This window comes from Corvus kubaryi, unplaced genomic scaffold, assembly GCF_017639235.1.
Source record: "Corvus kubaryi isolate FWS band 111438036 unplaced genomic scaffold, C.kubaryi_AGA036_p1.0 66, whole genome shotgun sequence".
NCBI classification, from domain to species: Eukaryota; Metazoa; Chordata; class Aves; order Passeriformes; family Corvidae; genus Corvus; species Corvus kubaryi.
Genome location: NW_024582054.1, coordinates 17,701,937 through 17,725,775, shown reverse-complemented (window position 1 = coordinate 17,725,775; position 23,839 = coordinate 17,701,937).

The window sequence follows — 23,839 nt, the reverse complement described above, 5'->3', positions numbered from 1 at the left end:
GAATCCAAGCATAACCTGGATGTTTCTATCTGCTAATTGTTTCATATCAGAAGACAGGCATAAAATGATAACTCAAAGTATCCTTACACTGCTTCTGCCAAGATTGCAGGTTTTATACACTTATTGTCAATATTTTCCCTGTACTCCTTCCCTGGCCAAATAAAGTCTGTGGCTCTGTAGTTCAGATTTTAAGGAAAGGTGGGACCATTGTATTTGGATATGCTTTTTTTTTAATTGAGGAATAAAATAATGGGATTATCATTCAGAAAATTAAATTACAGAAAGGACCTCTTCTGTCTGGTATTTTGTGAGAAGCAATGGACTGGGCCAATGGTATTTCAGTCCTTGGTGTGACAGGTAACTGATATCACTGAAGTGTGAATAAAAGCTCAGAAAAATGCCAGGATATAATACTATAAGCTAACATGCACATTTGGGGATTTAACTCAAAATTTAATTTGTCTGCTGAAGAAAAGCACTGTTCACTCTGAAATAGTGCACTTAGGTGCTTCTCAGCAAATCAGTAAATGCTTAATGAGTATAGAAAATTCTCTAAAGCGTGGTTTTTACACAGTGAGTTATTCCAACTCTGTATCTAAATCAGATCCATTCCTAATTTGTTCCTAGATTTGTGTAGGCTACTAAAAGTAGTAGCAGTAGAAGGAACGAAAGAAACTTGAGACTCTTGGGAGGGCAGGGGAAGGGGAAAGGGAGAGAGAAAGGGAAGATAAACTCACAAATTCAAACCCAAAATGACTAAGAGATAATAAGCACTGGAACCTTAAAAGTGGATTTTTTTCATTCATGTTCTTATTTATGTTGAAATCAGTAATGTCAGACACTAGATGAATGCACCTCTCTCTTTGTCTATAAAGTTGTAATTAGTGCAGACAGATTCTTCCTATCCTCTTCTTCAAACCTTGTCTTCAAGTTTCTCAAGTTCAAAGATGCTGTCTTGTTCTCCTAAGCAAAGAAAGAAGCAGAAGACATTTGTAAGAGGACAGCTTGTAAATTCCCAAGGAATTGCTGGGCATCATAATATTATCAAGGAATTAGTGTAAGTCAATTTTGGCACTCAGTCAGATGCTTTTTACTTTGAGAGCTGGCTTCACACTAGCCTTAGGGAATCACAAATGTCAGAAGTGGGCTACAGTATAGCTTTCTTTCCTTTTTAAACAGTGTCCTATGTTAACCTGTCTGGCACATCTGGTAAATTTCAAAAGCAGAAGTAAAAAGGCAGTTGTATGGAGGAAAAATGTGAGAAAGAAATTCAGAAGCACCATTCTTCTTTTTACAGACAGAGAATATCACCAGAGCACAGTTGGTATTTTTCATTATTGAGAACATACAGCAGCTTAGTTTCACCAAGGCTAATTGATTTTCACAGCTGGTACATGAAAGGCTAAAGATGATATGAAATTTGAAAAGGACTCTTGTCTAGCCCCTGAAGCTTCTGGCATCTGTGGAGACAGCAGAAAATCTTTGGAACTGGAGTTACTAATATATCCAACAATAATGTCAGGTCTCTGGGATATTTAAGATATTCATCAATCTGTCCATACTGCAGGTAGTTACAAGAAGCCATACCCTTGCTCTTAAGAGAATCTCACACATCTCTCACATATTTAATTTCATTTTACTACCAAAAGGTTGAATAGGTTTATGTCACATGTGACATCATTATCTACAGAAGGCAACATCTTACTGAATAAGCATGTTTTATTATTTGTTACAGGCAAAACAGATCATGCAGCTGAGACAAGTCTGCTATAGCTTGGAAAGGTTTGTCTGAAAAAGGGTTTGTCTGAAAAGGAAGGGTTTGTCTGAAAAAAAAGAAAGTCCACTGTGGAAGGGATTAATCAAGCACTGCTGTAAAAGTCATTCTTAAATAGCACTTAATCTTATTCAGGATATCAAATTTCTTCATGTGTGGTCAATCTTCCTTACCACTGATAAACAAATCCATGGGATGCACACATTTAGACTGTTGAGGTTTAAGCATGTACCCCAATCTCTTCCTGACTACTAAAGAGTTTTTTTAATTGCCTTTAGATGTTTAAAACCATCTCTCTTGATCCATGTGGTATCAGCATGCAATTCTAATGAGAATAAAGATCTTTTACCTGTTAATTTATAAAAAAGGAAGGACAGATCTCAAACTGCCAAAATGTCTTCAGCTTGTAGCTATGCCATGTCTTCGCATGAGGACTATAATTTAACAAGGTGTCATCTGCTCCATTTTATTGATTAGCAAATGAATCATAATGAATCTTACCTTTTCTCTCTTGGTAATTCGTTACTATGTTTCAACACGAAGCATTTCCTACTTTGAAAATTACTTTCCATAACAATTTAATATATTAATTAATACACATATTTCATGAAAACATCTTAGTCAAGGAAGTTCATATAGTTGTTACAAGCTGCTTATTGAAACCACACAGAATGGCAATTGCTGATTTTGGGTGACCATAGATTTTAGAATGACTGGTTAAGAAAACTTTTCTATGAAATCAATTCCTGAATTAACATACAGCCTCCTCCCCCCCACCCCACTCCATTTCAACACCATAAGTTAAATTTTGAAGGCAGTGAGAAAGCTCTATAAGGTGTGATATTTGGACTTTGATATTTTGACACAGTAGAGATACAAACTGTCCTGTGAGTCTAGAAGCATCTTAGAATACAAAATATCTAAAACTCCTAACTGTAATGTGAACGAGATCTTAAAAAAAAAATTGTGACATACAAAATATCCCTATCTAGAGATGTAAATGTTTAGACAAAAGTTTATAAAATGTCCAGTAACTGAAATGTACCAGTTATTTTGTCACAGAAACATAACATGAATTTTCCATACAGGCACTTCTTTCCAAATATTTTGCCTATTATTTGCAGAAACTCAGATAGTTTTTTACTAACCACTTCTTTCTTTCACATTGTAGGCAAATATAGCTAAACCTCACCTGTGAGGGGCACTCCCTAGCTGGCTTCTCTTCCTCTTAGACAAAAAAAATCAGATACAGTTTGATGGTGGCAGTGTCAGGAATTTTGAGAATAACATTAGGATTTAGCCTGGATTACACCTCCTGGGACCCAGCGTAAATGTGTGAGATTAACTTTGTGCCATCTGGGGAGTCATCTGGTCCAACAATAAAAGGCGTTCCAGCTGAAATTGAGGAGACTAATTATTATACTTGAGTTACAATTCACAATAATAATGACTTGAGGGAATTTCAGATGATCATTTGGCTGGCACCTTTGTAATAAGGAATCTTGTATTCAGCTGGTGCTTCCCCAAGTTCACCTGACTCACAGCAAGTCTGATATCTAGTAATGACCAGCAACATACTGATGCATCATATCACGGATCAGAAAAAAATTATATATTGTTGCTATGGGAGATGAGGGGAAAGCCTCATAAACTCATTTTGATTAAAGGGAACGGGATAGAGAGAGAACAATCTTGGAGGGAAATAGTTTTTGTATTGGCAAATAAACGAAACAGTTTCTTCTTTCTCTGAGACACAGTGTCAGGTAGAGAGTCCATCATATGCAAAGCAGCAGTAAAGTTACATTTTTAAAAAGGTTTCTAAAGTTGAATTGGGTGGGAAAGGTGAATTTGAGATTGCAAACATTTTGAGTCTGTAAGGCTTGGAATAATAAATGACTGACTTCCTCTTTTCAACAAAGCTGTGCTTTTCTCTCACGCTCCATTTCCTTGCAGCCAATAAACTAATGAAATACCAGCGTCTTTATATTTCTGTGTTGTACAGATGTCCTTTCTCACTTTGTCTCGTCTTGAGGCTAATTTGTCTCTCTGATTATAGGATTATAAGAAAGTTACATTCACACTTGTTTCATCCCTTTCATTTCTCTTTCTCTCTGTCTATGATGAGAACACTTTTTTTAATTGACACCTAAGAAAAGATATCACAGAGGCAATATAAAAAAGGGTTAGAGGACTTTAGACTTTGTCTCAATTGAAATGTCAGACAGACAAGTTAATTACAAGCACATAAAATGAAAGACAATTGACCCTTTGAGGCCCAATAAATAGTTTTACAATTTTGGTTCTTTGATTTTCCTTTCCATCTCCTATTTAACAAGAGATTGTAGTTAGAGATGGTTCCTTGAAAGCAAATGATGGCTGTCAAATGAGACTATTTCTCCTATTAGGCTGGTCCATGTACACAAAGTAGAATTGGAAGGATAATAACACCTGCAGAAAGAAAAATCCATTTAACATTATTTTAAAATATGGAGAGGGAAAAGGTGACACATTCTGTCATTAGAGTTTACCAATGCTGGCAGTCTTACACCTGCAGCTACTGTGCAGCTGAGTTTGGCAATACATAATCTCACATGAATGCACACATCTCTATAGAAATGCGAATGCTGCTACTCACAACAGGACTTTGTTTAGGAGAATAAATATAACTCTTTGACACCATAAATCTGAAACACACTGCTTTGCGAATATGCACAAATTATGCATATTCCACACATGAAGGCTAAAAGGAGTCACTGATAGAGCCAGATGAAGATTCAAGGGATCAAAAATTTAATTTGACTACACATGGAGAATTTGAAGATTTTTATGAGATATAAAGGAAATGTTGCATGATACTATGACATACTTTTAATGCTTGAACTTTCTTTATTTTTTTGACTGACTGACTGACTGATTGACTGACTGAAAACCTGTTTTCCAATCAGTGCTGCTTGAATTGACCTACTATGCTATTAGGACAGAGACAAAAATATTAGTTTTCTTTCTCAGAACAACAGCTTTTCCAAATTTGGCTCAATTTCATTAGCTTAGACTTAGAGGTAAAGTTTATACTACACTGAAAGAGCAATTCCAGAACAAACATTAACTGGGGACACCTTTTCTTTCCCATATTACATCAAGGTGTCTATCTCACAAGTATCCTGTGGATGTCTGGCAATTCATGAAGGTGTTGGAAATCTCAAGTGTGGGGTTCCACAGAAGTGTGGGGCTCCACAGGCTCTACAGAATAGCCTTTGTCTATGTTCCAGCTATATCAGAAGCCATGCTCGTAGATCTGCAGTGTGAAAGGAACTGTGAGTTTAAAGTCATTGATGGGTATATCATCAAAAAATGGCTAATGGATAGTAATTGTGGGAGCATTTCTGACTCCAGTGGTATAACTGTCTCAGAATCATGGAAGAGGTTTCAGAGAGGTACCAACACTGCCAATTGGCAGAAATGGCAAAGTAGAAATTGAAGGAAAATGCCCAGAAAGTTCCTACAGCATGTATTTTCTAAGTTGGTGATTAGCTCTTAACTGTGTTTTGCTATGTCTCTCTCAGTTCTCTCTGTCTGAGAATATAGAATATGCTGATGTTAAAGCTAAAAACAAAATTAGGAGCAGAAACCCTTACCAAAGTGAGTGAAATTCCTCCAACATGCCTTCTATTTTGCATTTACTAAGTGACATGCAGGTACCTCTTTTTTAGCTCATCATAACTGACAGTGGAATGATGAATCTTGAATAAATTCAAGCTACATGGATTTCATTTTCCCCTATACTCTATGCATTCAATAGCATCCAAACTGAGTTTAGGACAGTAAAGTTTTTCACACAATTTATTATGGAGAGAAGAGGACCACTGCCATTCTGGTGTGCGCTCATGTAAGAAATGAAAACTTACACTCTTTCAAGCACCATATCTGAGTTTGGATTGATTTAAGAGAATCTAATGTGATGCAATTTATATGGTGATGCAGTTAGTAAGAAGACTGCAGCAAGAAAATCAAACAGCATAAGAGCATGGAGAGAGCTAATCCGTGCTGCTGTAATTAAGAGAGCAGTATATTATAATCATAAACATCCCTTTAAATAGTTATGTCAGGTCATAAAGAGAGCACCTGAGTTTGTTGCAACATGTCCTCACAAAGCAGATGGGACCCTGTCTATTTGGCAACAACCCAATGAAATCTGCTGGTAGGCATTACTGCAGCCTCCACGTTTTTACTGTTAGTTCACCTTCAGCTAGGAAGACACCGTTACACAGACGATAATTAATTCTGGACAGGTCAAAAGGAATTACTGTGAACAGAAGAGAGAAGTGGTCTGGATATCAGGGCTCTGTTTTAAGTTTCTCAGTACCACTGAATCATAGAAGGGATTAGCCATACATAAGCTATATGGGGTACAACCCTCTTGAAGCTCTATACTTCCACAATAGCAATAATTATTGATACACCAATAATTCAGGTTATTAAACATAATGCCTTGAAATCTTTGGAAAGTTTAAATAAAAAATCATAACATATTTAATACTACTTAATAGCACAGGGTTGTTTGGTTATAGTTTTTTGTGGGTTTATTTTTGGTTGGTTGGTTGTTTTCATTGTTTGGATTTTTTTTGTAAAACATCTCTGACTGTTTTTTTTACCTCTATTTCAGCTATAAATCTTAGCTAAACTTCTTCCTAATGCCTACTGTCCTCCACATCTCCTTATTAACACATCTCTCTGTGACTGTAACCATCACTGGGGCACTGAGAAAACGACCAGGCATGTCAGCTGTGAACTTTAAGTATCTTGATTATAATACAAAGAAGGTGTTTTGGGGTTTTTTCCATCTTCATGCTGATATCTAGCTGGCCTACTTATCTCACCATCACGTGGAACAAGGCACTAGTTAGTTTTAAATAGCAAAATAGGATTTTATATAACTACATATGAGCTGCTAGAGATTTTATAATTAAGGTAGAAAAATACAGAAATGTAGCTCCCAAACAGAGCATATAAGCTAATTCCAAACTTTTTTAGTAATGTGACTGTTGACATATTAATAATAATTATCAAAAATGACACCCTAATTCTCAATTCTTCACTAAATCCCATTTGTTGCAATCAGATGCATTCTTGGACTTCAGAAAGAAAGAAAGTAGGGATATATTTTAAAACTTTCCCTTTTTAGAATGGTTTTATCCTCATAAAGATACAAGCCAGTGCTTTTACCAGCAAGAGAAATTGTGGAAGAAGATAAAGGCAAGACCTCAAAAGAATTTAAAAACTTCTCTTACCCATCTCCTTGCTAAATAGAGGTCCAGTTTACAAGTCATAAAAAAAGGCAAAAAATATATTTGTGAAACTCTGATCTAAAGACTGTCCTGTTCTCACTCTCTTAGTCACTTGAAGCACCTCTGGAACACAGTACTGAATTGTTTCTTGCAGCTTTGTCTTTTTAATAGAGAATTCTTTAGTGTTCCAAAACTTATACCCTGATACTCTAAAACATTTAGTAAGCCACACACCTTGTGTGCTCATGGTCCTTCATTAAGTCTGAAATATCAAATGTTTGTTAACAGATTTTCTATCCTGTACCACACTGGGCTTTTTCCTCATTGTTAGGTTCTTTGCTTTTCTATTTTCCCTTTAAATAAAGAGCCATCAAATTCTATTAATTAAATGACTAGATAAAAAATACCTCAGAGTATATAAACACGCTAATGTATGCCAAAGTGACTTTGCCACAGAGAAAATAAATCAAGACAAATCCCATGGAGAAAATAAGAAAAAATATTACCAAACATTAGTGGAAAAAAAAGGAAAAAAAACCCCACAGTATGATAATACAGTAGATAGAAAGTAAAATGTTGGAATGTTTTAGGAAAGAAAAAAATTGTCTAATTGTCTTCATGCACAACATGTTACTGCAGATCTGAAAAGTCAAATTTCATTCCTTGGATTGAAAAAGCTCACCTTTGAAAAATAGCTTTAAAAGTAAAACAAACCCCTATTAGGCTCAAAGTCTTACATTTTACTATTACAATACAAATTTACCTAAATTTAAAAGAAAATAATTAACATGGAAACAGTTCTAGTGAATATGAAAATTTACTTGGAATAATTTGGCATATGATCTTCGCCAAATGCATGAATCGCCATACAAAAAAAGCCAACCTACTTCAAACCACTGGTAAAACATGAGTCAATGCCACCATGATCTGTCATAAAAGAGCCTCTTAATTAACAAAGTAAAAAAATGTTACGGCCCATTTTCAAAAAAGCAGAAGAAAACAGCCAAAATAAGAATCTTATTTTGCTCAAACACTGACAATCCTTAAGAGAACTCCTGAAGTATGACTGTAAAACTGTCATGAGGTCTGGGCATATTTGTTCTCTTCCTACTTGGGATTGCACACAAACCTGACATTGTGATTCCATCATTAGATGATGTGGCAAGATCTGCTATTCCAGATCTTTAGGTTCTAGGTCTTTGTGGACACTCCTTAATCCAGACCTCAAAAATTCCATTTTCCCACTCATTGCACTCTTTTGATCAGAAAACAGTAATCACGACAAATTGCCCTCTAGCTTTACCTAACTAACAACTAGCAAAAAAATATGAACAGTGCCATCAAATTACTACAGTTTATAATTTGCACTGTGAGCCAAACTGTGAAAGGGGACGTACATGGGTTTCCACTTAATTTGGGAAGTTTATCTTACCTAAATCTGTCCAGCTGTATTGTCTGTGAGAGAGGAAAAGGTGTATTCTCAGCACGAGTTATTCACAATGTCAAATTTTACTAAAGACTAGGAAAAATGTAATTCTTACCAGATTCATATGCTCAGTTAAAGACTACAGGGAAGTTTTCAATTTTTCTTGACCTGACTGCATGCTTGTAGCATGAAGTATAAACTCTTGTCTGCACTGGGATTTTATTTCAAGCTAACTAACTCAAGAATACACATTTTTATAACTGATGGCAAGGCTTTTGATTGCATGAAGTATACAAGAAAGTGTTGCAAATGTTTCCAAAATGTTTTTTGGAGTGAGGTCCTTGGCACACCAAAAGTATGTAAAACCATAGTAGGAGTTCTACAGATCAATCAGAGTTATATTACATAGTAAAACATACAACATTTCAAATTACAGTTATTCGCTAAAGCGTTGAGACTTAGATTTGACGCTCACCATGAAACAATAATAAGATAAAAAAGTGGTCTCGTCTTGCACTGTAATTTCTAATAATAGTCTTATCATGAACATATGCATATAACGATAAGCTACAGGTCAATAATTTATTCCAATTTTATTTTTCTACTAGTTACTATGGGACTAGCCTGATTAGATCTAAAGATGATATTACTACTTATTTAGACAAATAAAACCCTAATTTGAAACCAGTAAGCAAAGTAGGAAAGCAAATTAGAGAAGGAAAATCAGATCAGTGTAAACAAAAATGTAATTTCGAAGTTTAATTAGTTAGGACATTCTTTTTAGGAAGTCACACAATCTATATTACTAAATGCATGATTGTTAATAGTAGGCATTCAGGCTATCCTTAACAGAAACTCTCAGGGTTACCTAGACTGCAAAAATGCAAAGCTCAGCAAAGCTGTGCATTTAGGGCATAGAAATGAGTGTTCCTTCCCTTGGGAGACCAACTCCTGGCCCTATAGCAAGAAAGACAAAAGCTTGACAAGTTCATATGTGACAACTGCAAGACATCAGTGTTCATATTTGGCAGCCTGAAGCGGGAGTATCTGAGTTATTTCAACTGTTAGCAGGGTTTCAAGCAAATTATACCAAGATGCTTTGCATAAACAAAGAAAATTGCTCACAATAGCAGGAAGAGTCGGAACATGCCCCTTTATCTTCCCTCACCATAGACTGTTCCTAAAACCACTGTATTTCTTTCCTGTCACTTCACAAAGTGAGATAATGAAAACAAACAAGCAAACAAGACACACAAAATAATCTGTAGTCTGTAGTATCCTTTTCAGACAAAATCTGAACCTTTCTCTCTTCATTTTTATGCTATCAAGAAATACTGCATAATATTAACCATTGACTGTTCAGTCAGCCTTTAAAGTGACATCAATCAGTTTATACTTGATCCTTCAAGGCTTGATCAAACAGCATAATTATGCTATTTCTGAGCATTTTGAAGTTTCCCTTTGCTTAAGTATGTTCAGCAGCATAAAACTTGATGCTAGATATATTAAGACACGATAAAATCATCTGAAATTACACTATAGGCCTAGTTTTTTATTTACTTTCCACATATACTCGAGTGATCACATTTAACAAGCTGTATATATATAAATCATGTTAAAACATAAACACATAAAAAATTTCAGTTAGATTATTCAACACCACAGCAGCACATGGAAATTTCAGATGAACTAAGTATTGTAGGATCTTATAAGGTCTCTGTTCAGTGAATATTTTCCTTACAATTAGAATAAATAGAATTATTCTTCATCTATGTTTAAGAATGCTGAGCTGCAGAGATATTAAAAGACCTGTCTGAGATCAAACAATGTACATGCAGTATTCGCTGGAGGATTCAGGTATGTAATTTAAGATTATCTGTCTTTTCAAAAAGTGGACAGAGAAAGCATATTTATAATGGTTAACAACACTTTCTTCTTTAGCTTTCACATATAAGATCAGTTAGAAATTTCCCAGTATAAATTGCCTGTGTTGGAATTTATGAATGACATTTATAATGTTAGTAGATAAGTGGTAAAAGATGTCTCCTTCTCTATAATTTCCTGACAATATATTCATGGGGTTTAATTTATTTTTTTGGTCTTTCTGAAGTTCATAAAACAATTCTGGATAATGCAGGAGTTCTTTTGTTTTTCCTTGCATTTCATTTTCATGCATAATGGCATATGAAATATATGTCATAAAGACTGTTCTGTATTAACACATTATTGCAACCATGGGAAAGAGGACAAGTTGACCATGGTTATACTATAGAGAGTTATATTCCTGATTTGATCCATGTTTGGATTTAGCTAACTCATCTGTTCCCCACATTTATTTCAAGTAGTCAAAGCTATGCGTCTTCATTCTCGTTTTGCACTATATTCCTCTATTCTTCAGTTGTAACAGTAATGGAATGCAGATCACAAGAGGTGTGGAGAGACCAATGTGTCACCAAGGGTTTGCAGTGTAAGTACTGTCGTTACATGGTACAGGTGAGCCTGAATGTGGTATTTTCAGGAGTGCCACTTTCAGGAGAGAAATATGGCAGTATCAGTATATGGGAGTATTCAAACTAAGAAACCGTGGAGGAATGAAAACAGACAAATTTTTGTTGCTCTTGGAGTTCAGAACACTGTGTGCAGCATTCTGCTGCAGCTTAGCCTGAGTGAGCAGGTTTCTTTGCATGCTGTCTGTCAACAGTATTTTTAGCACATTTTCTTTTCAGATGTCTCTTTGAAGAAGATGAGACTACAGTTTCTCTTATTTCTCTAAGTGGTCTGTCTCCCTACTTTACTTGAATCCTTCTTCTTAACTCTTCTTGAAATAGCTTGCACAAAGTATTTGTCAAGACTCATTCATTAAGATCCATCAGGCGCTAGAGGTCCAACAAGGTACATCTGAAACTTGTAGTACAATCATAGCAGAGCAGAGCAAGCCCCAGGTTAGCAGAAGAATATGGTTCTGTGGATGAAGACATTGGGAGAGTCCAAGTGACAAAACTGATAGAAGAACCTGTGATGTAAGCAAGATGGATCAGATCCTACTAAAGCAACAGGAAGAAAATACTGCTACACATTTTTCCTGCTTTTTTTTTTTCCTTATGAATTTTACTCCTGCTGAACACCTGAAACTGATTTCAGTATGTCTGCTCTTAGAACTCACTTTGCAAACATGCGTCTGTGTAGATGTGTGTACCTCTTAGGTAAGAATGATTTTTATAGTTATACGTCAGACTCTGAACAGAAGTTGTTTAGGCATTTGTGCACCATCAATTTTAAAAGCACATCTGAAACATGAAATGGGGTAAAATGGGGCATATATTGGGTACTGATCTTGAATCTTTCTTTACAATGACATATTAGCTAGTCTGATATCTTACTGCTAAACTATCTATGCTCTTAAACAAGCATTATTCAGTTCTGGATTTATATTTCCCATCTAAATACACTTAACTACAATCACAGTCTCTTGATAAGTTAAGGCATGAAAACATTCAATGCACATGATGTTGCTTGTGCAGCAGTGATGGAAGGATAAAATGGGTCAAATCACCTCAGCATTTCTTAATCATGCTGCCAAAGCTGTGCAAATTCTATGGGGGCTCCTTCCCAAGGAGAGAAACATAGAGAGTTTTCAAATAATAACAAAAGAAACCATCAAAGTTCAAGACATTGCATCATATTTCCCAAAAAAAAATGTTATGCTTTATGATCATTTCTCCACTTTTTGAGCAGAACTTGCAATCTGAAAGCATGACACAGCCACAGGATTAACCTCCCATAACCAAAAATTATTCATTTTTCGAGCTAAAGAATACATATTAAGCAAATGTGGACTCAATCATATAAGAAGAATTTCCCCATGGTGGACTCTATTAGATTGTGAAATAGTTTCTGAAAGGAAACTGTGGAATCCTAATAGCTGGTGATAGTTTAAACTGTGGGGAAATATACTTTCACTGTTTAAGAAGGCTGGAAAATCAGTTTAAACATTGTTTCTGGACTCTAATTTATGTGTAGTAAGGGGGAAGAGATTCTATGTTCTACTGGTGTGACAAATTGACTTATCAGCGTGAAAATTCAGTGTGCAAAAGGTGAGTAAACTAGGTAAACTGCAGCAAAGGCAAATTTGGATACTTTATAGTGCATGTTTATTTAGCATAAATGTTTCATAGCAGTTAGCTGCAGACAGACAAAAAAATGAAAGTGTATATTGGGTGAAACACTGAGGGTGCAAAATCTCCTAAAGTAGAACAGTAATGATCTTTAACTGACAATCCTACTTCACTTAACAAAGCATTCAGTATTTTTCTTATTCTTCCCCTTTCCCCCTTCTTTATATTCCCTGGATGTTTAATGCCTTACATAGAGGCTGGGTGAGCATATGTTCTTGGTTAAGGACCATTGTTTATGAAATTTTTCCAGGTTTCAGATGTCTTTGTGGCAAGCAGAACACCCAGGCCCCTGGCTGGTAGCAATTGGAGCCACTCAGAAGTATGTAAACATTAGAGTGAGGAATTTATGAGTCTACAATTCAGCTGTATGGAACATTTCTCAATGTGGATTTTTTTTCTTTGTGTCTTTTTTGTGCAAATAGATTCCTTGACTTCAAACACAGCTGAGCAGTACCTAGGTGTAGATAGAAAGGAACAACATCTGGAAATAATAACTACTTAGCCATTAGTCTAATGTCTATAGAAGTGCTAAAATAATATTCACATTTAAATTCAGAAAGTTGTTCCAAATTAATAACCCACATGATCCTGAGCTAAGCAAATAAATAGGATAAAAGGTGGGAGCAGATATAATTAGGGGACTGTAACAGAAATTTCCAGTTGCTGACTGAATCTGTAAAAAGATAAGAAAATGAAGATTCCTGATCAGTTAATTCTCTAGAAATTAAGGCTGGCAATTGAAAGCATATTACCAGCTAAATGATTACCCACACAGAAGATGCCTTTATTTGGGAATGGAATGTAGCATCTAGTATTGCAGAAGAATATGGGTAATTTTATCATGACTATAAGGTCATGGTGGTTTATTTATGAAAAATGTCTTATTCTGAATGGTGGAGGAAAAAGGCCCATGATCAAAGTTACTTTCAGCCTGCCCTACCACTTCCCTGTTGCTGAATGTACTGAACATTTTAAACTTATCTGTGTGGCTTACTGGCACAGAAAGCAGCATTTGTGAGGACGCATAAGTATTAGCTAGTGGATAGATGTTTTGTCATCATCTCTGAGAAAAAACTAATTCTCAAAGCTGCACAAGTAAACCAATGGTGACTGCAGAGAATGAGGCAGTTAGCTTCAACATTTCATTCCTAAGTGGTAAGATAAAAGTTTCCAAAAGGATCAATCACTGATTTCAGTGACTTTAGTCTCAATATGAAAAGTACACAGCAGTACTTTGACTCACATGTCTTTGGACCCTTAGAATTTAGTTATAACATTCTGGTATAGCTCTGGGTTAAAGAGAATATCTCTTATGTGTTATTGTATTTAATGTGCTTATTGCTGTCATTCTTTCATTCTCAGTTTCCTGTAGACTAAGGCCTTTCCTGTTCTTCATCTTGTTTCCTGAAATGTATACTGAGAAATGGAGGGGAAAAAAGTATTGTATGTACTTAACACATATTCCTCAAAACCATTGGATAATAGGTTCAAGGTGCTGTCATACATTGCATATGCAATGTGCCTGAAAAAGTCAAAACATGGGGTTACTTATTTCCTTAATATCCCAGTGTAGACCAAAGGCTAATACACACAGTGAAACTTCTCAGTGGAAAAAAATATAATAGTGCATGAAAAGGACAAAAGACAAACATTTGCTTTACTGTAGAAATTAATCCAAGGTTTTAAATTCTAAATTCTGAACAAGATAAAAAAATAGGTTTTTATCAAGATGCAGTTTGTTCTCAGACCAACATTTTAGGACCGTCTAAAACTAGTGCCAAATAATTTACAGGTGTTCATTGAGCAATATTTGATTTAAAATTCAAACAAATAGTGTGTTGCTAATAGGAATTTATCCTGGTCACGTTTTAAACCAAGACAGAACTGAAAAAAAACCAAAGAAGAAAACATATGTTGTCAGAGATTTACAGTTATGAAAATAAAGTTATAAACATCCCCTTTCATGTGTGAAGATAGTGACAATATCCATGAAATGTCTCTTTGCTAGTAGTAGGTCCGCTGGAAATTTTCACTGTGGCAGGAGAGATTCATCTGATGCTGAATTTCCAAAACTGACTAAAGGTCTCTGTCAGTTCTTTCCTAGTGCGGGTTTTTGTGGAAACTTATTGAGGTGTCCATATATGCTTCTATGAAATTTTGTGAGCAGAAAAGCTTGGAAAGTGTCACCCTCCATTAATTCAAACTATTATTTACCTGCCTAACTACAGCAGGGATATGGTGAAAGGCCTGTCTATGTGTATCCATGCCATCTAAGACTGCAGCATTGTAATTTGTTGTAGGCTGAAATTTGACATGGGATTTAAGGTGCACTTTTCTTTTTTCTCAAGTTTTGAAAAGTCATTAGCACCTGTTGATATTTCTTCCTTTTTCTTTCCCCTAAACAAATATACAAATAAACAAAAACCCAAACTACACCCCACAGAACTAAAAAGTAAATTACTCCAGGTGTTGGTTGGGGCAGTTTGCACCAAAAAAACCATTCTGTTTTGGTTTTTTATTTTTCCAATGTTAGAGGGTTTTTTTTCTTTGGGAAATTGTATAGGGACATGAGCAACATGGATTAAATTCTGTAAATATTTTAACTTTCATGTTAATCATAACTTTAACAAGAGGTAATTCTATACAAGGAGATAAGACACAGCTTAGCTCAATGTACAGCAGTACCATACTTAGAATTTGGGAAATACTTCCTAATATGTGGGTGGAAAATCATTTGAAATGTCTATATTTTAGCCCCTGTATGTGGACAAGAGGTGTATATCTAAGTATGAATTAACCCTTTCTCTAGACCAATCTCATTAACTGTTAATGTATTGTTAGCATCTTCTGGTCCTGAACAATTAACCAAAATGTTCAGTGTCACTGACCACTTATGCTTTTGAAACACTTTTGTGAGTTTATCTTGGGATATGTCTTATTTATTTATTCATGTGTAGTCTCAGAAGTGTGTAAAATACAACACAAAATTCAGTGCTTTGGCTTTTTTACGCAAAAAGCTGTTCAATCACCTGGACCCTCCACCTTTGAAAATATTCTTGGTTCAGAAATGTGTCATTGAAGCACAATGGAATTTTACAACAAATGCAGGAAGGCACCCTATCAGTAGTCTCAGTAGCAATTCACAGGGAAAAAGAAAAAAGGAACATTTTCTTTCTTGTATGGCCTGCCTTACTGTAGTATGCATAAATATTCTTTAAATATATTAAAGAACAAGAATAGTGACATTTGAAAACACGTATATATCTGGGAGTTGCTACTTATATTTCTGAAAACAGACTCTATTAGTAACAAATGCAGTAACCTACTTATTTGTGTTTCCTTATTAATTTTGGGATGAAGAAGGAGAAATGTCTGTTATTCACCAGATGATGAAAAGAGGATAACCAAAGTATGCCAGAAGAATTACTCCGATTCACAAATTCCTATTCATTGAAATAACAATACTACTAATAGGAAAATCATAAATTTATTGATTGATTCTACTGGAGAACTTCCTGTTGTTCAGGCAAACTTTACCCTCAGTCATGAAGCCTTAGCTTTGCCTGAGTTCCTGTGTTTGGTTCTAGGTTCTTTTGTGATGTCCAACTGGGGAAACAATATATTGATATGCTATTTAAATTTTATATTTCTCATTCCCTCAAAATTCAACCTTAATCAGACTCAAGCAATCTACTTGGCATTGCACATCCCTGAAAACAGTAAAATACCTTTCTCTCCATTAAATAATGAAAAAATATGTAATTGTCCAAATTTCTAAGTGGAAATCAGAACTGAAATAGTACTTCATCATAACTACAGGCAGATGCATGCATAAGTGTATCTTTTTAAGTCTCTAAGGTATAATTATCATAAGCTTATTTTCTGTCTATATGAATACCTAAGAGAACAAAGTATTATTAGCTTCTCTCTTCTCAAGAACTTAACCTAATGGGGCCAGGGAAGTATCTGACCTAGAGCACTATTTATTGGGCATATCCTTTCTCTCTGAGGCTGCTCCTGAGCTCGAGGCCAAACCAAAAGATCCTTGTTGAGTTTACATTTGCCCCTTATGCAGACATGACTTTCATGTACTTTAATGGGAGTTTTGCTTGATTTGATTCCCTGACACTTATATGATGCAGAGGAGTAGACTGCAGAGGAGGTGTTAGTAATGGCCTTTAAAACTGTCAAGAGCCCAAAGGACAGTGATGCTATCTCAAGGAGGGCTTTTGTGCAGGAGTCATTTTATTTAGTGTTCTGTATGACTGTGAGTGCATGAACTCTCTCTCTCTCTTCAGTATGCACACAAGAGAAACTCCTCAAAATGGTCTGTTTTCCTCCCTTGTGCTGTGGTGTACGCATCTGTCTTCCCACTTTGTGTTTTGCTCATGATAGAAAACAAAAAAATGTTGTCAAATGAAACAAAACGCCTCACTACAGCAGTGTCCTCTGTGTTGGACTGTACAATTAGCCTTGTAGCTTTAAGTAGGGACTTTTCCTTCTTGTGTAATCGCATAATGATGACCATACATTCAGATTACAATCCAGTGGTAAATAATAGTCAGACCTATTCAATGATTACAGTACTTCTACCCCTCAAGAACTAATATTACATTCTGAAATACAAGTCAGTAAATACCTGTCAGTAGTTACCTGCAAACTATATACAAATGGTCTTAGTTATTCTTATATTCACAGTCATATGTTCCCAACAAAAGTATAAATTGCTATGTGATTATATTTGAGGGTGATGGAACCAGTGAGAGGTGTGGGAAGGAACTCTTCCTCCAAGTTCTGTTAGCATCTGTGGAAATGAACACTTTTTTCTGTTTGATAAAGGATTGCTCAAATAATGTAATCCTATTTCTCTAAGGTTGAGTTATAGGTCACTGGATGAAGTGGTTTTTGGATTTTAGTCCCTGTAATTTATATGTTGGCATTACATGAAAATATTCATGTTTCCAGAATTTCCAATATTTTTTTACAAATAATTTTTCTTGTATATACTGTGTTTATGTGTCATTTTGTCTTTGTCTTAATGATAGACAACTGGGTCTAATGAATTAAAATTTTGAAAAATTGGTATTTGCAATGAAAAGTAGCTTTAAAAAACAAAACCCCCCAAACTTCACAAATAAAAAAACTCAAACACACCTGTTTGAGACAGAATTTGTTTTCTGTAAACAATGAATTCTCCTAAGTGCTTGGAGCCTCTTTTATTTAGAACAGACAAAGCAGTGAATTACTCCAAGCAGTAGTCCACCACTACAGAAATTATAACAGGTTATGATACAAAAGGTCTCTTCTTGATCCTATTTTCTCTAAAAATTCAGTAGACTCTTTACATATGTCCTTGCTTGCTTCAAACCACCTGGATGAAAATTAATAAACTGATGTCATTTTTTTCTTTTCTTGATACAAGAACATTAGTAAATGCCTGTGAAGGGCTGTGGTGAAGTTTCGGTATGAGGCTGGGCTTTAATTGCTGTTGTAAATTACCTGGATTGTTTTTGAGCAAATGGCTTAAATATATTTTGCCAACTGCAATGTTTAAACCCTTTTCTTCTTTACCTGAGAGTTTTCTTTTAAGCATTTTAACCTCTCCATGTGGGCTAGGAAATCACTGTCATCATTGTTTTATCACTCTCCTTTAGACAAAAGCAAATCAAGAAGTGTGTGTAAATTAGCTAAATGAATGGAAAGCTGATTTCTGCTAATGCAAGAAGCCTGAATAGCCCATGTATAATGTTTCCAGTTGAGTGCTGCAGGGGGCATGTTTCAAACCCTTTAGTTGCTATAACAGAGCTTTAAATTAAAAAAAAAAAAAATGTAGAGAATGTGTTCTATTGCACTATTTTAATGGTATGTCTAAAAGAAAAAAAAAAAAGATTATTTTATTATTGAAAAGAACAAAGACAATATCATTCAAATGGAAATTATTGATGTCTTTCAAGTTTTATGCAGTATGATAGTGAAGGAGGCAATGGCATACTAGCAAAAGAAAACCTTTTCAGAGCTCTGCATGGCTGCAGGGATTTTATCTGCTCTGACATCTTTGATAATTTGACAGCTGCCTTTATTATTAAAAAAGTCTAGCATCTGTAAGTTTAATCTGTATCTTGTATGCAAGCTGAACAGAACATGATCTTACCCTAATTCCACTAGAATGACAAACCTGAATTTTGTAATCCACTGGCACACTCAAGTGTATCTGTTCCAATGGCTACTGAAGGTTCTTTTTCAAAATATAAAATGACAGAATAAATAACAAGCACACAATGTTTTCTTGCCTTAAAATACACATTTTCGGGTATATTAGGCTTTGGGTTTGGATTTTATGTTTGTTCTCCCTAGACACTGGTCAGGAAGTGGTCAGATTGATCACAACATTAGTGTCTCAGTATCGTAGCACAACAATGTTGGTACTGTGAGCAAGAGACCAGGTAATTTTGTATTTGGTCCACTTTCCACCTGTGTATCTGTGAAAAAAAGACAAATGAACAAACAAAACAAACAAAAACCCCCAAAACACAAAGGTAAAATTAAGGTCAAAAAGAAGCTACACTTTGTTTTAAATATTAGGATGGGTCACATACAAGGACAATAAGGAACCCAACATGCCTACTGTGTCTATGAACACAATTTCTTGTTTACGTCAAGAATTTGGCAGTCCAGATGAAGACTTTTAACAAAATCATGAGAGAACTCAGTGTTTAATGATTGCAGCAAGTGTATACCCAGGCCTCATCAAATCTACTTTCATCTGTAAATTTATTTCAGATGGAACTGAAGGATTTTTAAACTTTCTGTCATTCCTGGACTACTGTCATCCTAATTAAAGCTGCTTTTCAGTGGGTTGCCAGAATTCTGAAAGCCTGGACAAGGGGGTATAATTTCCTCAATAAACATACATTAAAACTATGTTTTCTGGAAATGTCAATCTAACTTTCAGGCACAAGTCAAAACACAGCCGTACAGTATTTTCTGAAAAATGCCAAACAGTGAGAAGATATCAGAGCTATGATTGTCCTTGTGTGTCCTATGCAGAGACCACATGGCAGAAACTTAGGCAGGTATTGCAGGAATTCACAGAGGAATTTTTAGGTGATCAGAAGAGGGCTACATGCATTAATTAAAAACATAAGAATATATGATGTCAAACAAACAGTCCATCCAGCCTAGAGCCCAATCATTGACATGGGCAGCAGATGTTTAAACACCAATCCAGTTGCTTTTTGCACTCCAAACTCTGTCAATGGCCACAGGCTGTTGTTAAATGGTACTTTTTATTTAGATGTTTTAGTAAATGAACATCTAATTCTTTTTCAACTTACTGAGTGCCTCTATTTACATAGTGCAGTAAGCTCTGTAAATTTGCTACTTGCTGTTCTAAGAAGGGCTGTGTTTTATCTCCTTGAAAAGAACCTCCATCTAGTTTGAAGAACCCTTATTTCTAATATTGCAGTTTGATTAACACAACAGCTTCTTATTAGTTTTCAGGATTAATAATATCCCAAACCAGCGTTCTTCACCACAAAAGAGATTAGTAGCAGCCACAGATTTGCAGATTCATTGTTAATTTCTTCTCCATGTCTCTAAAATCATGACAAGAACTGGTCCCAGCACCTACCCTATGGGACCCCATTGCATATTCTTCCCCATCCTGGAAAGCAACTGTTAAATCCAATCCTATGCTATGTTTATTTTCTTTAGCAGCCATTGGTGAACCTTTAAAAAAATCTAAATACATTGGTTCAGTTCAACTATCTCTTGTTCATACTCATGCTTATTGTCATTCTTCCAGAACTGCAGCAGGTCAGTGAGGAAAGCTTTCCCTTTACAGAAGACATGCTGACTCTTTCCCAAACAACTCTGTTTATTGATATGTTAAAGATCTTATTTTTCTCGTATAGACTCAGACTCATTGCTCCTGTAATTCCCACTATCCTAGCTAGATGTCTTATCACAGATAGACAATCTTGACAGTCTTCCTGTACCATATGTGTGATGGCCCCACAACGATGTTGCACACCATGGTGAAATATCATCTGGTACTGCTGACTTATGAACACCTAATTTATATATTTTATCTAATATATCCTGTATATTTTTAGAAGTGATTGAATTCCTTTGACCTATATGCTACAAAAGGGCTTTAGATGTGGGAATATATTCAATGTCTTCCACAGTAAGGACCAATTCAATGAACTCATTGTGTTTATTTACTAAAGCCTTGTCACAGCTGAGGTTTTTTTCACAATTTTGTCACAATGTGGTCTCACCAGTTCCCTACCAGAAGTGCTTTAATGTGCTTAGAGACAGTTTTACTATCAGTCTAAGCACACTTTTCCAGCTGCTATTCAAATTATTTTTGAGGGTTTTTTAGTTTCCTGCTCATCTATGTTCTGCATATTTTATTGGTTCAGTTGTTCTCCATATTTAGTGTGTTTTTAATTTCCTCAATGCTGAGTTTTTATCTATAGTATCATTGTTAGCTTGTAGTTTGAGCTAGAGAACTAATGTAGGATTTTGAGGTCTATTTTGCTTTATTTTGAATTCCCATTAATTTACTTGGACTTCCACTGTAATAATTTTTTGGTAGAATTCAAGATGAAAAGAGGATTTTAGGGGGTAGTTTGGGGTTTTCTTCTTACATTTGGTTTGGCAGACTGGTTGATTTGTTTGGGGTTTTTTTCCAGGGTTTGCTCACCCATTTGTTTTGTAAAGCTTTCTTCCTTTCTGAAAACTGAAAACTCATATTTTGGGGTGGGGTTTTATTGGCCTGTTTCCTGCTTTTGAAACTTCTTTTGGCATGGTCACTATCACATAACAAATCTCCTAATAATATCTCTTGAAATGGTTCCTCCTGGCTCAAGACCAAATTCTTAACAGAATCTTTTCCTGTGAATTCTAAGACTTTATATTGTTCTAGAAATTAACTGTTCATCATAGCAAAAAAGGAAGTTTACATCTCATGCCATTTAACCCTATCATTTCTAGATAGATAATCAGAATTTCTCACACTTAGTACTTCTCCCAAACTTGGAAATTTTTCCATCTCACTCAGCATTTTTTATTGTTCTGATAAGGGCAGGCATATTTCCACACTAGTTCTACATTTTTATTAATAACATGAGATTTCCATCCAAAATGAATAATGCTTTTAATTTATGATCATAATATTTTAATGTTCCTTAAGTTTCATACATCACACAGTGACATTCTTTCTGCACTATGTCCTAGTCTAGAATTCCTATGAATCTCGAAGCCTGGCAACACAGCATTCCATGGTTTATCCTCTTCCCACCAAGTCTCTGAGTTACCTGGTATGTTAGGGTAATTGTTTAGATTCCAAGAATTGAAATAATTCCTCATGTTATTTTCCAGGCTCCCAGCATAATTAAGGAAGCACTACTAAGTTTTGCCTTATTTCACTGACTAATGTTGCATATTCTATACATAAAGCACTATGCTTACCCTATGAATTTCCTTCCTCCCTTTTGAGAGGCACACTCAGCAATAGTTTTGATATCACTTCTGCAGATTGTTTCAGCCTAAACTCCTGTTCTTCTGCAACAACTGGCTTTCTATTAACTTATGATTTAAATAATCCTTTCGGGCATTTTGGTTTTGGGGTAACTTTACCATTATGAGGATGCTGCATCTGGTTTCCTTCTACTCAGGTTCCTCTGTCCATAAAGTTCTACAGTTCCTAATGCGTCTAAAAACCTACTGTGTATCCAGTCTTCCTATTGGCTCATCTACATATTGAAACTCTTGACTTCTGTATATATGTAAAAATAAGTAGAATTTCAAAGTTGAAGAAGAGCTCTCCAACTAAAAAAACAAGCAGGGATAAGGAAATTAAAGTGGTTGAGGTTCAAAGTGGACAAAGCAAAAGATTGTCATCTTAACAAAAGATGGAGTTTCTTGAGGCATTGAACTCAATGCAGTGAGCCAGAGAAATACCCATGATGAACTGATATTATAAACAGCATGACAAACCTAACTAGATTATTATAAACCCATGACTTTTAAGAACATTCAGGATGAGAACAATGGTTATGTATCTTTTCAATAGACAATTTTTTTTTAATCATTCCTTTGAAGTCCATATTTACAGTCTTTGCTTAACAGTGCCCTCAGTTCCCAAACTATGCAATGTGGGAAACATTCTTTTGGAAATATCAAAAAATTATTCTTCCTACTTCCTACTTTTTACAGTCAAGAGTACATTTCCTTTCCAGCCATTAGGGTATATAGTTTTGTGAAACAAGTTTACTTCAAACCATTCACTGTTTCAAAACTCAATTTTAAAGGCAATATTAAGTAGAAAATTATGAAAAAACAGATGAAAACCATAACAAGTTTGTTCAGTGGAAATATTAAACATCAGCCGCTGTTTCAACATTGCATGGGCAAAGGCACAAAAGGAAGAAAAAATGTTTTTTTAAACTTGGGAATGATTTTATTTGCTTGACATGTAAAATATAGTCTAAACTCTGAGGAACTTAATAGGCTACAAGTATACAGAATTGAAGTAATTTCTGTGTTCTGACATATTTCTAGCAAAATTCATACGTTCCTTCTTATTTAAGCACGAAGCTGAAGAAAGAACTTGTCTAAAGAAACTGGAAAACAATTATACAGTTATTTTATTGGTGGTGGTGGTGGTTGTGTTTATTGGTGGTGGTTTATTACAATTCGTTAGTAGAAAGAGAAGACATCATCATACTGTCCCCACATCAAAGTATACATAGCAGTTGTTCTTGAGACAGTCAATATAAATATTATAGTTGTTTATTGTTCCCTCCAAAATTGGGTCAATCCACTTTCTTTTTTCCAGTTACCATCAGCTGCAAATTTGCAATTTGTTTCTTCCCTTTCAAGACAAAAAACATTTATTTTAGTGTACTATAAATTTTATCTTTTACAGAACCACAAATTATGAGAACTATTTTGTGTGTCTATATAAACCCTTGAACATCTTATTCCTTGATTCTTTTGAGCCATCCTTGTCTAACTTGCCAGAGAGGAAGTATTAAGTTTCTAGGAAGCGGCTTGATGAGATGATTTCTTACTATTAGATGATTTCTTAAGATTATTAATATGTTCTTTCTAACTGTACAGTAAACAGAGCTTTGTCTACAATCAGTTTCGTGCTGAATCAACCAACACT